The sequence below is a fragment of the Rhinopithecus bieti genome, unplaced genomic scaffold (assembly GCF_001698545.2).
Source record: "Rhinopithecus bieti isolate Rb0 unplaced genomic scaffold, ASM169854v2 scaffold_5132, whole genome shotgun sequence".
NCBI lineage: Eukaryota > Metazoa > Chordata > Mammalia > Primates > Cercopithecidae > Rhinopithecus > Rhinopithecus bieti.
The window spans coordinates 582,809-599,528 of NW_016804791.1; positions in this window are offsets into that span (position 1 = coordinate 582,809).

A 16,720-nucleotide genomic window follows, 5' to 3' on the forward strand; every position below is an offset into this window, starting at 1 on the left:
CATTTCCTGAGCTCTTGCGAACTACGGAGCATTCCACGTTACCTCTTGTTGCCTTCACGGTAGTCTCAGTATTGTTGTTCCCATTTCACAAATGAGAAAGCTGAGGTTCTGATGGCTTTAAGGGACTTGCCCAGGGTCCCCCAACAATGCGTCAGAGTTAGCACTCAAAGCCCTGTCCTTGGGTTCTGCAAGTCATCTTTGGAACCTCTAAGCTATTCTGCTCCCAATCTCCTTTTTAGTGTTCTTTGTTTACCATCGATCCTTTCCCGCTTTTCATCTGAAGAAGAATCCGTTTCTACGGGACATTATAATGAATGGGGAATCTCGGTTTTTCATAGACTTCCTTCCGGAAAGAACCAGAAGTTGAGATGAGGGTGACCCTCACATAGATGGAAACTTGTATTCCTCTGTTTTAGCTTCATTAACAAGGAAGCACATTGCACATTGAACATTTAATATTTATTAAATGTCATTATTATTTATCATTTAATATTTATCTAATACTTAGTCCTCCAGAGACACAAATGGAGTGTCGAGAACAAAAAACAGGAAAGAAAAAGTGAAGAGAGTGAATAAGACATTCAAAGTTTGAGGGAGGGCCAGGCTTGGTGGCTCATGCCTATAATCCCAGCACTTTGGGAGGCCAAGGTGGGCAGATCACTTGAGGTCAGGAGTTCAAGACCAGCTGGCTAACATGGTGAAATCCTGTCTCTACTAAAAATACAAAAATTAGCTGGGTGTGGTGGTGGGCGCCTGTAGTCCCAGCTACTCGGGAGGCTGAGGCAGGAAAACTGCTTGAACCTGGGAGGTGGAGGTTTTGGTGAACCAAGATCGTGCCACTGCACTCCAGCCTGGGTGACAGAGCAAGACTCTTTTCAAAACAAAACAAACAAACAAACAAACAAAAACAAAAGCAAAAAACCCAAAGAACAAATCAAAGTTTGAGGGAGAAGATAAACTTTGTCCCCTGCGCATTCTTAAATATTGTTCTTCGTATGTCCAAAGCATTACCCAAAAATGCAGTTCCCTTCGAGTGAAAAAGCAATGCTTCCCTGGGCACGGGGCTGGCCGCAGAGCACAGTGCATGGGAGACCCCTGTCCACAGGACACAGACTCCAACTGTGGTTTTCCAGGGGTGGGACCGATGGCCCTGGGCCATCTGCGCTCTCCCGGCAGGACCCCACTAAGTTTCACCGTGACAGCTGAGCAGGGCTAAGATTGCAGCCTTCAGCACTCTGGAAAAAAACAGCTGCTGAGGTTCCTTTGCTTTGCTGTCCTGGTCTCCATTGGCCAATGGGACATTAAGGCCTTTGTTATTCACGCAGCAGTTGGAATCTCTGTCCATTTAAGGAAGGAAGCCGCAAGGTAATCCAGCCCTGGCTGTGCCATCAACGAGTGACTCACTCATTTCTGCCACGTGAACTGTAGATGACCCGGGTCCTTCCTCAGACGTGGTCTACAGCCTGCACTCGATTAAACTTAATGGATTCCTGAGGAATATGTGTGGTCCATATATTAAGTCAAATTAAGCCTCATGCACCATAAACCATGCTCTCTTTTGTTTTGATAACATTAGTGAATAGGAAGGAAAAAAGTTCAGGTCTGGGAAAAGAGCAAGAATGTGGCCACACTGGTTTACCCCAAAAGGAATCCAAGCCAGTGCCTGCCTGGTACCCTTGGAGGGCTGAGGGTTTCATCCCAGGGGCACACTGGGCTGTGAAAGGCTAGGGAATAGCATAGAGCAGAGGATGGTCCTTGGAGTGAGGAGGCACCGGATTCAATCCCTGCTATGCCACTTTTTAGCCATGTAATCCTGGGGAGCTAACTAACGTCTCCTGGCCTCAGTTTCTTCATCTGTGGAATGGTCCATCCAAACTTCATAAAGTTGGCGTGAGAATAAAATAAGAAAAGTGTTGTATTAGTTTATTTGCATTGCTATAAAGGAATACCTAAGACTGGTAATTTATAAAGAAAAGAGGCGCCAAGCGCAGTGGCTCACATCTGTAATCCCAGCACTTTGGGAGGCTGAGGCAGGCAAATCACGAGGTCAGGAGTTCAAGACCAGCCTGGCTAACATAGTGAAATCTCATCTCTACCAGAAATACAAAAAATTAGCTGGGCATCATGGCAGGCACCTGTAATCCCAGCTACTGGGGAGCTTGAGGCAGGAGAATCACTTGAACCCAGGAGGCGGAGGTAGCAGTGGGCTGAGATCGTGCCACTGCACTCCAGCCCGGGCAACAAAGTGAGATTACATCTCAAAAAAAAAAAAAAAGAAAGAAAGAAAGAAAAGAGGTTTGTATGGCTCGGGTTCTGCAGGCTGTGCAAGCATGGCATCAGCATCAGCATCTGCTTGGCCTCTGGGAACCTCAGGGGCTTCAGTCATGGTGGCAAGGAAATGAATCAGCATGTCCAGGTGAGGATGGCAGCAAGAGATGGAGCAGGGAGAGCACAGGTCCTTTAAACAGCCAGTCTATGCAGACTGGAAGAGTGGAAACCTCAGCTCGATCACCAGAGGATGCATCAAGGCCAGTCATTGGAGGATCCTCTCCAGGACCCAAACACCATCCATCAGGCCCACCTCACCCGAAAATTACATTTCAAACATGAGATGTAGAGGGACAGACATCGAGCTATTCAAGTGCTTAGCACAGTTTGTGCAAGGGTGCCACAGTCTGAGATAATAATAGATGGGACTGTACATATGTTTTATCATGTATATGTGCCACACATTTTATGTTTACTATGCATACTATTGTATATCTATATATGTAGATGTATATATCCATACCTTACATATAGGGGGATATACGTAGTGCAGCAGAACAGATATGTATATAAATATATGCATATATCATATATGTATATTTATGTGAGTGTATATATTTAGATGTGCCTATATGTACACACATAATTATGTATCAGCCTTTGTATATATGTTGGGCCACAAGTTGCAGAGAGCCTAGGCAAGGTTGGCAGAAGGGACACAGTCCCCTGGAAGCTGTGGGCCAAGGAAGGGGTGTGACCCCAGGCGCCCAAGCCTACCTGGGAGTATAAAGAGCTTTCTCTTCAAGGCCTACGCTGGTCTGGGGAAGGGAAGCCAGTGTTATCAGAGAAGGGCTGTCCTTTCATGTTGTTTTTGCTGTTTCTAAAAACAGAAACCACAGGCTATAACTGCTGCAAGTTTCTTCATCTGTGAAATGGTCCATCCATCCTTCATAAAGTTGGCATGAGAATAAGATAGGTAAAGTGTTGCATTCGTGCATTTGTGTTGCTATAAAGGAATACCTAAGACTGGTAATTTATACAGAAAAGAGGTTTATATGGCTCGTGGTTCTGCAGGCTGTGCAAGCATGGCACCAGCATCTGAATCCAAAGAATTTTTTGTTTTTTTTTTTATTTGTTTTGTTTTGTTTTTGAGATGGAGTCTCGCTCTGTCGCCCAGGCTGGAGTGCAGTGGCGCGATCTCGGCTCACTGCAAGCTCCGCCTCCCGGGTTCACGCCATTCTCCTGCCTCAGCCTCCTGAGTAGCTGGGAATACAGGCGCCTGCCACCACGCCCAGCTAATTTTTTTGTATTTTTAGTAGAGACGGGATTTCACCATGTTAGCCAGGATAGTCTCGATCCCCTGACCTTGTGATCCACCCACCTCGACCTCCCAAAGTGCTGGGAGTATAACATGAGGCATTGTGCCCGGCCCTGAATCCAAAGACTTTTTAAAGGGAGAGCCAGTGGCTAAAGTGCTACAAGAAACAATGTCAATAAGTTACACTTGTGTCCTCTGAGTCTCAGGGTAGAAGAAAGGATCAGGTGGCAGTGTGGAGCCTGGGAGAGGAGGTGTCTGTGTGCAGGGCCCGGGATGGGTCGTGAGCTGAGGAATGCCACCATGGCACATGCCTGCTTTTCTGGGCCTGCCTATTGCTGACCTGGGCAGTTCTGTTCCCAGGCCCTCAGGAGGGAGGCAGCGTAAATCCAAGCAGAGGATTGACGCTGAATGAAAGACGGAGGAATGACCTTTTTTTTTTTTTTTTTCTAGCAATGACATTGTTCCAACTATGCCACTAGCAATCTGGTCCCGTAACACAGCATAGGACATGTTTTTCTGTATAGCAGTCCTCAGGGGCTGCTTCTTCCTCCTTCTTGTCTTAGCCTCCCATCCAAGAGCAGCCTCTGGAAGCATGACGCCTGGTGAAAGGGGACGAGAATGAGCGAAAAGGACATCATAGTTCACACAGCCACTCTGTTCTAACTTGGAAGGAACTTCACATCCCTGAGCTCCAGCGACCCTCAGTTTTCTCCTTTGACAATGAGGACAAGTGTATTGAACCTCCCAGGGCTTTTGTGAGGATCCAGTGTGATTGCGTGTACACACACGGCAGGGCCTTAGAAGTCAATCCAACATTGCACACGTACACCTCTTTCAGGGATTTGTACACCCTAAGGACTCCTGCAAGATGGCTCATATTTCTCCCCCAACTCAGTGGTGACATGAAAAAGCACGAAAGGAGCATATCTCAGGCCTGTAACAATCAGGCTAAGAATGCTGGAGCGGCAGGCTAGGGTCTCTCAGCGCCCTCCTGGAGAGGGAGTCCCAGCCTTTGGGCCAGGACACCAGTGGGCAGGAGGTTCTAGTTGTTATGGGGTGAATGAGTATAGAAACTCAAAAAGGTTTTCAAAATCAATTTTGTTTTACTTTGAGTTTGACATTGGAATGATTCCAAAAAGATCTGGAGCTTAGATGTGGGCTGGATGTTGGTAGCAAGAATGTCCAATAATACATGTTCTTACATAATGTGAAAGTCTATGCCATCCAGCACTTTCAGCAGCATGTGGGCAGGTGCAGGTGGGAGAGGAGTTTGGGAAGCAGCACAGAATATCTCAGCACCAGGAAGACTGAAAAGGAGGCCAGCAGGCATGCTGAGACACCAGCACCTTCGCACCGGCCCTCCTTCACACCTAGTTACTAGACGGTTCCCAGTAAGGATGTTCATCTCCCTCTGGTCAATAGTTCTTCACCAAATAATCAAAATCAAATAAATCAAAGCCCGGTTGCACATCCATAATCTTTGTTTTCCTTCTTTGCTTTCCAGTCACAGCATTTGGGGCGTTGGCCCATCTCTTTCTACCCCTTTTGTCAACAGAGAGGCTTTGGAATCCTTCCCCTCGCCTCTCCTCACCCAGGGGTGGTCTGACCCTGCTCTGGAAGAAGAAACGCTTGGCAGCAGTGGGTGGAAAGGCTCCAGTGTGGCTGGAATGAACCTAGGGACAGATCCCAGGAGACTGTGTGGCTATTGACTCTCCTGCCAATTGTCTGGAGAGAGAAGCACAAAGTGTCCACTGTGAGAGGTGCCTATCAGGCCATGCCAATCAGTGAGCAGACGACAGTGTGTGCTTTTGTGATCTGGAAGCCGAATGTGGCCGGGGCGGGGAGGAGCTGGGAGAGAAATTTCTGCAGCCTCAGGGCCTGGGCACTGGGGAATGTACGATGCCAGTGCTGTCTCCCCGCCTGCCCCACATCGAGTGACTGACTTCGTTGAGATTCTTTGTCAAATTAAAGAGAGAGGCCAGAGGTAGGATGTGAGAAACAGCATCTCTATAGAAAAAAAAATGAAATGCTGCCTCACCTGCAGAATTGCACTTGTGGAGCAGAGAGAGAAGATACTGCCAAAAAGAAAACAGGAAAAAAGAGAAACTCCTCTTTCCTAACTTGTTCATCTCTCATGATCAAAAGAGTTTCTGCGTTTCCAGCGGCGTTTCCCAGGAAAATGGAAATTCGGAAAGAATTCTATGTCACTCTTGGTATAGAGTGAAATATTCCTGGCAAATCCAGCTTTAAGGGAGAAGGCCCAAGGCTCCCTCTCAGATCCAGGACTTCCCTCCAGGGTCCCCAGACAGGTGTCCAACATATTTTCTTGGATTGCAACAAGCAGGCACCACCTTGGGAGATGGAGATCATGAATGAAAGAACACACTCAAATGTGCAGTTGCTGGGACCCGCCAGGTGAGCTCTTCTAGGAAAGGGTTGCTGAGTTTCTCCTTGGACCCATGAGGTCCTTTCTGGGGCCACTTACACTGGTGTGCCTTGCCTGGGGGTACTGTTTGTCTCATTAGCCCCTCTAAATGTCAAACTCCTTGAGAGCAGGGACTTAAGCATTTGGGGGTCCTCTGAAGTTCTAAGCTCAGAACCTTGTAAATGACCGACACTTAAAACACGTGTCAAATGAAAAAAAAAAAAAAGGACTGGGAATATATGGCAGAAATGGCCTCCTTGTCTTGCTACTCTCCTGCGCATCTTGCGTGTGACCGTGGCATGACTGAGTGAGTGAAAAATCAGTCGGAGCCTGAGACATAGTTAACAGAAAGGTTCTGCCGTCCTTCACCCGGTCCCCAGGGCTCGTAGGTTTTTCCTTAGGGTTAAAGTGCTACAATGTGAAAATGCCAAGTTAAAAGACAAGAGGCTCCAGTGCCAGGCCCAGTGCTGGGGAAATTGGGTTTGCCCTGAGGGTGAAGAGGGGAAGGAGCAGGAGACACATCTACTTCTGGGAATAGGGGCAGGAGTGGGCAGGGATGGGCTAGGGAAGCATCACCCCCAGGAGAAATGGTTCCTCTGGTGCCCAGGCTGGGAGGAAGAGCTCTCCAAGCATCCCGAGTCCAGGGCTCCCCGCACTGCAACCAAGGAAGGAAAGAAGGTGCTGGCTTCCAACTCGTGGCAGCAATGGGAGGGGGAAGCATCACTCCTACTGGGGACCCTACAGACACAGAGAGGAGCCCAGATCACTGCACTCCTTAACCAGTGGCCCGCTGTCTGCAGGGACTGGTGGCAGGACCCAGGGATTTGTGTAGAGAGTGGAGGAGGACACAGAACTGCTGTGATTTCCTGCAACCCTCTGCAACTTCCAGGATGGCAGCAGGAAAATACCTGTGCGCTGTCACTAGCCTGTTCCCCTTCACTTCCCCCGCCTCCTGGGCAGCCCAGCAGGGCACACAGAGGGCAGCACTGCCCATGTTCTGTCCGCAGGGAGAGGGACCCTGCTGGGGGAGGAAGGCTCTGCTTCCAACGAAAAGCAGAGATGCTGCCCAGGAAGCCCCTCTGCAGGTTCAGGAAGGTGAGCCCTCCCATTGGTCTCCTCTTTATTTCTTCTAACCTCACCCGAGACAAAAGGAAGCCTTTAAATAGAACAGGGGAAAATATCAGGAAAATGTGCATTAAAACCACAAGGGGATACCACCATACTCCTGCAAGAATGGCCATTATCGAAAAGTGAAGAAACAATAGATGTTGGCGTGGAGGTGGTGAAGACGGAATGCTCATACGTAGCTGGTGGAAATGTGAGTGAGCACAGGCTCTGTGGAAAACAGTATGGAGGTTTCTTAAACCACTGAAAGCAGATCTACCATTTGATCCAGCAGTCCCGTGACTGGGTATTTAACCAAAGGAAATGAAGTCATTATATCAAAAACACATCTGCATGCGTATGTTCATTATGGCACAGTTGTGAAGATATGGAACCAACCTAAGTGCCCATCGATCAATGAGTGGATACAGAAAACGTGGTATATATGCACCATGGCATGCTACTCAGCCTCAAAAAACAGTGAAATAATGTCTTGAATGGAGCTGAAGGCCATTATTCTAAGTGAAGTAACTCGGGAATGAAAAACCAAAAATGCTGCCTTCTCACCTAAAAATGGGAGCTAAGCTATGGGTACACAGAGGCAGACAGAGTGGAACAATGGACTTCGGAGACTCAGAATGGGGAGGATGGGAAGGAGGTGAGAGATAAAAACCACATATTGGGTACGATGTACACTACTTGGGTGACCACTGCACTAAAATCTCTGATTTCACCACGAGACAATTCATTCATGTAACCAAAAACCACTTATACCCCAAAAGCTATTGAAAATTTTTTTTGAATTTTAACAATAAAGTCAAAACTATATAATAGATAACCTCATAAAAATCTTGAAAAAAATAAAGAGAACGTGGAAAAACAGCGAAGACTCGTTTTCGAGTATCAATAGTGAAAATTAATCCCTGGGACTGTAACAATTGCTCTGGGTTATCCTTGTCTATTCCCCAACACCAGTATCACACACTCACACGTGAGGGCACACACTCACACACACACACACACACGTGAGGGCACACACTCACACACACACACACACAAGGGCACACACACCTGAGGGCACACACACACGTGAGGGCACACACACACGTGAGGGCGCCACAACAACACGTGAGGGGCACACACCACACGTGAGGGTTGGCACACAGCACACTCCCAGCGTGAGGGCACACGCAGACCTCACATGTGAGGGCACACAGCACACGAGGGCACACACACGTGAGGGCGCACCACACACGTGAGGGCAACACAAAACGTGAGGGCCACACACACGCACGAGGGCACACGCACACACACGTGAGCGCACACACACGAGGGCCCCAGCACTCACATGTGAGGGCGACGCACCACACACGTAGGGCAGGACACCACCGGGGTGAGGCAGACACACGTGAGGGGGTACACACACTCACACTGAGGGGCACACCACAATCACATGTGAGGGCACACCCGCGCGGCCCGCGCACACACGAGGGCACACAGACACACGGTGAGGGCGCACGACACAGCGTGAGGGCAGCACACACGTGAGGGCGCACACACAAACGAGGGCGCGCACACACAGAACGAGGGCACACAACACACACGAGGGGCACACAGACACACACTCCACGTGAGGGCGCACACACAACGTGAGGGCACACACACACACGTGAGGGCGCACACGACACGAGGGCACACACACACACTCACAGCGTGAGGGCACACACACACACACACACACACAGGGTTAGTTCACTGCAAAGTGAAGCATCTTCCCTCAGACACATCAAGATTGAGGTTTAGACAAGAGCCTCCTAAACAGCCAGGAAGAACTGAGGGCCTAAAGTCTCATTAGAATTTCATGCTGCAAAGGGCTGGCTCAGTGGCTCACGCCTATAATCCCAGCACTTGGAGAGGCCGAGGCCGGCGGATCACTTGAGGTTGGGAGACCAGCCTGGCCAACACGGTGAAACTTGGTCTCTACTAAAAACACAAAAAGTAGCCGGGTGTGGTGGCAGGTGCCTGTAATCCCAGCTACTTGGGTGGCTGAGGCAGGAGAATTGCTTGAACTTGGGAGGCAGAGGTTGCAGTGAGCCGAGATGGGCTACTGTACTCCAGCCTGGGCGACAGAGCAAGACTCTGTCTCAAAAAAATAAAAAACCCAAAATGTTGTGCTGCAAAGAATGCAATTCTTTTCATTGATTCTCTTAAAATCTGAAACCTGTAGCAGAGCCTGTTTGTGGGAGGTGTCATTCCAACTATTATGCACCAGCTTGTACACGCACCAATCAGATAATTTGGAAAAGCTCAGGTAATGTGGAAACTATTGGAATATTGAAGCCTGCATGTTGACCTAAGTATAGGGAAAGGGAGATTAACATTCCTGAATCCTCGGTTCCCACAAAACGTCACACTCTCTCCCGAGCGGCCTCTTGCTGAATCGGGAGGTGGTGGCCAGAGGGTCTTTCATCTGCTATCCAGTTAAACTGAAACTCAGACAAGAGGACAGAACGGTGTGGGGGAGTCCGCTGGCTGTGAAAGAGAGCTGTTGTTGCAGCTCCTGAACCCAGAGAGGAGGAAGGAGAGAGAGCTGGGGACCCCGCTCAAGGCTCGAGGGCCCCTTCTGCTGCACTGAGAGCCTTGCTCTCCCTGGCTTCCCAGCCCCCACTCATCATGTTCCCTGCAGCACACAGTCTGCTGGCCAGTGGCTGGGGAGATCCAAGGCACTGCTTCATCCTGGTCTCCAGAAAAATGAACTCCCTAAACAGGAATGGCATCTCTTTTCAATGCAGAAACTCACTGCTGGCTCCTTCTTCAAGCCCACTCCCAGCACCTCTGGGGCATCCACCCTGTGCCCATATTACTGTGGCAGCTCAGGGCAAGGGGGAAAACGGCAAGCATCTGTGAACTCAAGAATCACAGAGCTCAGAGAAAGAAGGGATGGAACATTGCTCACAATTAAATGGACTCCCAGTGTAAGTGCAAATCAGAGTAAGGGCAAAATCAGTAACCTCGATTGAAAGTGCAGAAGCCCCCTGGCCAAAGCTTCTGAGTCTCCCAGGACAGCCCTGATCTCAAATATTCCGTCCCCAAAAGCCGCTGAAATGTTCCAGTGTTTCTGGCATTTAGGGACACCTAAACACCATCTTTCCAATTGCCTCTCACTCCTGGAAGCTTGCATCTTTCAGACAGTGGCTACTTTAACTTGGAAACAGTGGTCCCTGCCACTGAGGCCAATTAAGAGTGAACTTTTATCTGTGGTGGCCAGCGATGTCCCTAGAGGAGAAGAAAAAAGGAATGGACATCAGCTGAGGATTGCAAAAGATGGGCTGTCTTGACAAGGGAAATGATGGGAGCCGGAGGCCTAGGCCTGAAAGTTGAGGATGTGTTCCCTGGGCCCGTAGAGGCAGGGGTTTGTGGCACGGGAGTGTGGGGAGGTGACAAGGATGGGAGCTTGGTGTAAGCTGATGATGTGGGGCCTCAAACACCCAACCTAGCAGTGCAGATTTGATGCTTTATGCCAGTGTCTCCTGAAAAACCTAGTGTTCTCCCCGACCTTAACAGATGTTCCATGAGGGATGGGGGCTGGATCCCGCTCTCCATCCTTCCTTGTCTTATTCTGTTCCCTGGAAGTCTGGCCTCTACCATGTGATCTGGACTCTCAGGCCCTTTGGCTTTGGGTTGGGTTCCGTCGATCCGAGGGATTGAGAGAGGAAGAAGCCAGCGTATTTATTCTCCAGGCTCCTTGCCGCCATGCTGTTTGCAAGTGTCAGGAAGTGCCCCTTCCAAGCTCACACCTGGGCTGGGCTCTGCTCTCTTCCCTACTGGTGGAGCCTCAGGTGGGAGCAGCTTCCCTCTGTTGCCCGTCCCTGGGTGTCTCATCATCCCCTTGCCAGTTTTCTTGCTCTGTTCACACTTTTGTGGACAGTCCCCACAATGACTCCTTTCAGGGAGCCATCTGTTTCCTGCCAGGATCCCAGTCAAGTAAATTTGGGGGGCACGCCTGAAAATTTGCCAAGCTTATTAGCATCTCAAAGCTCCAAAAAGTCCTGCTGTAAAGAAACCCTTAAATTTAGTTTGGTCCACAAAATCGTTTTTTTTTTTTTTTTTGCATGGAAAATATTCCCTGAAATGGAATTAATTCTTACAGAGCGTAAGAAATGCACTATAAATGAAGGGTCATTTGAGGAGGGGAGTGACAACCTCAAAGCCATGTTTTAGGAAAAGTATTTTGACCACTGGGAAGGTTGGATTGGGAAGAACAGAAACAGGGAGATCAGAAAGGAGCGTGGGTAATAGTCTCAGCATGAAGGTGTGATTTGGGTCATGGCAGTGGGAAGGAAGGGACATGGAACAGGCTCTATTGGGCCCTTCACCAGTCCCCATGAGGCTGGGCAGCTACTGCGGCCTCCAGCAAGAACAGAGCCTCTGCCAATGGCGAGTTCCATGATTCAGCGCTCATATCCTCCTTAATTATTATCTTTACCATCAAATTTTATTTTATTAGAATTCTTATTAGGAACACTCAGAAAATACTACCTACTACGCAAAAAGTGGACAGGACCCAGAAGTCAAATGAAATCTGCTCATTAAATACAATCAATTCTTTCTTCCCAGTGGTGGTACAAGTCAAAAATAGAACCCGTTTTGATGAGAAAACTGCAGATTTTAATAACTGTGATGACATGTTATTAAAGAGGAATTAGAATGCTGAGGAGTATGTTTTGGAGGGCGATTAATAGACCCGCCCCTGGTCTCACGTTAATGTGAAACTGCTTTTTTCTCAAGAACCTCCTTGGTCGAGGGTCTTAATTTATGAGGTTTTGTGTCAGTAGATCTTTTGCCATATCCTTCAATAAGACTAGTACTGCTGTATTCTCCAGACAAACTCCAAGGACCAAAGTCGTCCCAGCAGTTCCTCTTTGTCTTCTGTAGGTATTGCATCATGGCCCGGGAGACTACGCAACCACGTCTGTCTTCCTGTGTTCACATTTCTGCTTAATATTTTTACCCTAATTGAACTTTTTCACAGAAATCCAGAGATAGAACTGAGAACCCCAGGCCTCCCAATAGATGTGCTGTTAAAGTGGTATAATCAATTCTCAATTATTTTCAACAAGGAAAGGAAGCATTAGAGCTGGTACCAGAGGACTACAGGAAGCCTGCTCAGCAGGCTGGAGTCACGGAGGACTCAGGGGCCAGGCACACACCCTGCCAGTACTACGAGTTCTTGGTTAGATAAAAGCCAGAAAGAGTCCGCCCTGCCTTGCCCTTTCTTTCTTTCTTTCCTTTCTTTCTTTCTTTTCTTTCTTTCTTCTCTTTCTTTCTTTCTTTTTCTTTCTTTTCTTATCTTCCGCCCTCCCTCCCTTTCTTTCTTTCATCTTTCTCTCTTTCTACCTCCCTCCCTTCTTTCTTTTCTTTCTTTCTTTTCTTTCTTTCTTTCTTTTCTTATCTCCCTCCCTCCCTCCTTTCTTTCTCTTTCTTTCTTTCTTTCTTTCTTCCTTCCTTCCTTCCTTCCTTCCTTCCTTCCTTCCTTCCTTCCTTCCTTCCTTTCTTTCGAGTTTCACTGTTGTCTCCCAGGTTGGGGTGCAATGGCATGACCTTGGCTCATTGCAACCTCCACCTCACAGGTTAAAGCAATTCTCCTGCCTCAGCCTCCTGAGTAGCTGGGATTACAGGTGCCTTCCACCATGCCCAGATAATTTTTTTGTATTTTTAGTAGAGACAGGGGTTTCACCATGTTGGCCAGGGTGATCCTGAACTCCTGACCTCAGGTGATCCCCCCGCTCGGCCTCTCAAAGTGCTGGGATTGCAGGTGTGAGCCACCATGCCCAGCCAAAAGGATCCCTCTCTAAGTGGTTTGCATCCAGGGGATACAGCCTTCCTGGAGAAGAGTGCATGGGTTTTGAAGACACAATGGCTGTCTCCAATACCCAGGAATAGTCATGGGAAAAAGAGAGAAGGCTTATTCCCTGCAGCTCTGAAGAGGGGCCTGACAAATGGTCAAAATGCTGGAGTACTATGAGGCCAGGTGCAGTGGCTCACACCTGTAATCCCAGCACTTCGGAAGGCCTAGGCGAGAGAATAGCTTGAGCCCAGGAGTTGGAGATCAGCTGGGCAACATAGTGAGACTATGTCTCTACAAAAAAAATTTTAAAAATCAGGCAAGTTTGATGGCACCCACCTGTAGTCCCAGCCACTGAGAAGACTGTGGCAGGAGGGTCCCTTGAGCCCAGGAGTTCCAAGTTACAATGAGCTATGATCTCACCAATGCACTCCAGCCTGGGTGACAGAGTGAGACCCTGCCTTAAAAGAAAATAATGCTATGGTACTATGGACTCTGGGTGATAATATGTCAATGTAGGTTCATCCATTGTAAAAAATGTACCACTCTGGTGGGAGACGTTGACAACACAGGAGGCTACTCTGTGGAAGGGGCGGGGAGGTGGGTGGGCAAAGAGAATATAGGAAATCTCTGTACCTTCTGAATTTTGCTGTGAACCTAAAACTACCCCCTGCAAAATAAAGTCAATTTAAAAAATTATAAACTTGGGCTCAATTTTCATTGAACTAAAGAAACCTCCTGGTACCTGTGGCATCTCTCAGAGGGTTGATAATAACAACTGTGCAGATCTGACTTATCACTGGGAGTTGATTATGAACCAGTTTCACCCACATTTCAATAGACAGCAGCTCTTCTTAACTCTCCCAGGAAAAAGAGGGTAGACCTCTCCAGTGATCTCAAATGAACAATATGGCAAATGTTAGTGTAAAAAACAAGATACAGAAATCCATTTCCAGAAGATTCTTTCAGTACCTAAACGCGTTTAACGTCTTTCCCTGTCACGAAGCCTGTAGAGTGGCCTATTCCATTTTCTCAGGAAAAGGATGGATCAGTTTCCAAATTCTAAATCTTCATATCCAAAGAACCTGGGTGAAACAAAACATCTGATCTTCACAGAGCTCTTCTCAATGGGAGCTGAAAAGTGTCTGGGGGCTGGAGGGCTTCGTGAGTCAGTTCCAGGCTATTAGGTCGTTTATTGTTTGAGATCATCAAATGCCACACTCATAAATTAGTCAAAGAGATATAAACATATACACACATGCTTCCTTTTCAAAAGAAGGAAGGATCTGTAAACAGACTTCTAGAGCTCTTCCCAGCTACTGTAGACCAGTCAGTACTGACCAGGTATAGAAGGCACAGGAAAATGGGAGATTTGAGTGCCCCCCAAAAAAGCAGTTTTCCTCACAAACCTCCAGACCATGAGGGCTGAGATGACACACATTATATGGTTGCTTACAATAGAATGAAGCCGGGTGTGGTGGCTCATACCTATAATCCCAACACTTTGGGAGACCAAGGCTGGAGAATTACTTGAGCCCAGAAGTTCTAAACCAGCCTGGACAACACAGCAAGATCCCATCTTTACAAAAAATTTAAAAATTAGCTGAGAGTGGTGACACACACCTGTAGTCTCAGCCATTCGTGAGGCTGAGATGGGAGAATCTCTTGAACCCAGGAGGTCAAAGCTGCAGTGAGCCGTGATGGCACCACTGCACTCAGGCCTGGATGGCACACCAAGACCCTGTCTCAAAGAAAGAAACCCATAAAAAGCCTTGGGGTAATTTGAGAGGATTCAGGGGACATAGGTTAGACAACCTCTCATCAACTCTTCCAAGCTTAAGATTTCATGACATCCCCTCACGTCCCCACCGCCTCACATCTGCAGAGTCACCAAGAAGAAAGAAAATCCCTGGAGTAATGGAGAAATGGTCCCAAGGAAACTGCAGTCAGCAACAATATAATTGCTGGATGAAAAGTGAACAGACCATGGGCAACAAAGAAATAAACAAAATAACAACTGCTGGAACATGCAGTCTTTATGCATTTCCATTCGAAAGTCAACACCTCTGGTGACTCACTCTTCTTCAGAGAAAACCCCAATTTATAGATATGGTTGCTGATGCTTCAAGGGTAGACGATTGCTAAAGGTTGAAGAGTGGATACGTATCCATACCAAAAGAAAAGGAAAGAGCTCTGGCTAAGGCTGTGTTCAACAGCCGAGACAGCTACTCAAGCGAAGGCACTGGAAAACAAAACCATTCCACTGGCAGTTTTTCATCATGTGGGCACAAGCCAGTGGATTACCCATTTGTTTTCCAACCAGGTAAAGCAGCACCGTGTGGGACATCTTAAGTCAGCTGAGCTCACTGCATGGCCTTCTAGCCACTCAGAGACCATCACCCAGCCTGAGTCTCCATATTCCTTTCCAGGGGCTGAACTGTGATGCACCTGGAGGGCTGGCTGCTTGGAAGTCAAGACTCTGCAAACCAGGGTCCCACATGCTTTGTGGGAAGGAGTGGCGTTCCTTCTCCTGAGTCCTGGCGATCCTAGAGTGCTCTGCGGAAAGATGTATCGACCTATGTGTGCCTGGCCGAGCAAGGACAAGATTGGAAGTCACTCCTCCTCTCTGGGATTCTGAGGAAAATATCTCACTGGTTTCCCTTTATGCAACCCAGAGTGCCCTAAACACCTTGTTAGTGGAAAAGGTGGGCTAAGCATCTCGTGTGTCCCTCTGGCTAGCTCATATCTTGGAAGGAACAAAAATCAATAGAGATCTGATGTCCAGCTTGCCCAGAACAACTCTGGAAGGAGTTTCTGAAGGCAACTGTAAAGGAAGCTGTGCAGGTTTGTTAGGATGATGAAGAGGATGGACCCAAGGGGGGCCTCATTCTACCCCATCAGAAACCAAAGTCCTCAGGGAAGGAGGGAGAGGCTGGAGTCACCTGGGCTTATCCTCTGCTTCTGCCTTCTCTGTGGTCTCTCATCACCGAGGGGGCTCTGCAGACTCTTGACTGAGGCCTGCCTGGGCTGCCGTCTATTCCCACAGGGAGATTCTACCTGGATTAAGTACAGAGCTTCTAAGAACTGTTCTGTATGTTTTCAAGAGAAAAGCAAGCATGGGGTAGAAAAAATTCAGAATATGTCTCATAAACAGGATCAGGGGAAGGGCAGGAGGAGAGAGAATGGTGATTAGCTGCCTGTGTCTTGCCAATTATTCTATGCTCTGTTTACGTTTTCAGCAAGTGATTTTCCATTCCTGGTGAAGTGACCACGATGAGGGTCACCAGGACTATCCCTCAGGCATCAGGAAAAATACAGACCCAAACAGAAGCAATGTCTGCCCGTGGGCCAGCGAGTGCCAAAATATCACGGGTCCTGTTCTGACGCAGGGTTCTCCTCCCTTAGGTATTTTTAAACATGCTTGTAATCCTTTCAGAGCTGAATATGAGGACTTGGGTGATGCCTGATCAGCCAACATCTGTCGGAAATAAGCCAGTGCGGGCACTCCTCCCCTGTCTGCTGGGACACTTTCCTCACCTGGAGTCACTGCCCTTCAAGACACTAGCCTGGCTGAGAGCAAAGGTGGGAATATTGCCCCTTCCTCAGGGCAGCCTGACTTGATTTCCCAAGACAAGCTTCTCCCAACACAGCACACCTTTTCTTCATAGTACTTAGTACCAATATAACCAACCAATTAATTAAACTGGGTGCTTATCCATTTAACCTTTGCCTCTGTGCCATGTTATAAACGTTTAGAAGG